At 43.1% G+C, this 515-nt stretch overlaps 1 protein-coding gene across 1 annotated transcript in view; it reads right to left on the bottom strand.

Moving 5' to 3' along the window:
* KCNJ3 (potassium inwardly-rectifying channel, subfamily J, member 3) overlaps nt 1-515 on the bottom strand; it is a 193,346-nt gene that overhangs the window by 100,569 nt on the left and 92,262 nt on the right. The window lies entirely within an intron of this gene.

The raw sequence follows: 515 nt of genomic DNA, 5'->3' as shown, positions 1-515 counted from the left end.
CAAAGTACTGGAGTTTCAGCTTTAGCATCATTCCTTCCAAGGAAATCCCAGGGCTGATCTCCTTCAGAATGGACTGGTTGGATCTCCTTGCAGTCCAAGGGACTCTCAAGTCTTCTCCAACACCACAGTTCAAAAGCATCAATTCTTCAGCGCTTAGCCTTTTTCACAGTCCAACTCTCACAACCATACATGACCACTGGAGAAACCATAGCCTTGACTAGACGGACCTTTGTTGGCAAAGTGATGTCTTTGCTTTTTAATATGCTGTCTAGGTTGGTCATAACTTTCCTGCCAAAGAGTAAGTGTCTTTTAATTTCATGGCTGCAATCACCACCTGCAGTCATTTTGGAGCTCCCCCCAAAATAAATTCAGCCACTGTTTCCACTTTTTCCCCATCTATTTGCCAATAAGTGATGGGACCGGATGCCATGATCTTAGTTTTCTGGATGTTGAGCTTTAAGCCAACTTTTTCACTCTCCATTTTCACTTTCATCAAGAGGCTCTTTAGTTCTTCT

The sequence above is a fragment of the Bison bison genome, unplaced genomic scaffold (genome assembly GCF_000754665.1).
Source record: "Bison bison bison isolate TAMUID 2011002044 unplaced genomic scaffold, Bison_UMD1.0 scf7180017864139, whole genome shotgun sequence".
Lineage (NCBI taxonomy): Eukaryota > Metazoa > Chordata > Mammalia > Artiodactyla > Bovidae > Bison > Bison bison.
Note: the sequence above shows the minus strand (reverse complement) of the source record. Positions and strands in the feature narration are given on the sequence as shown.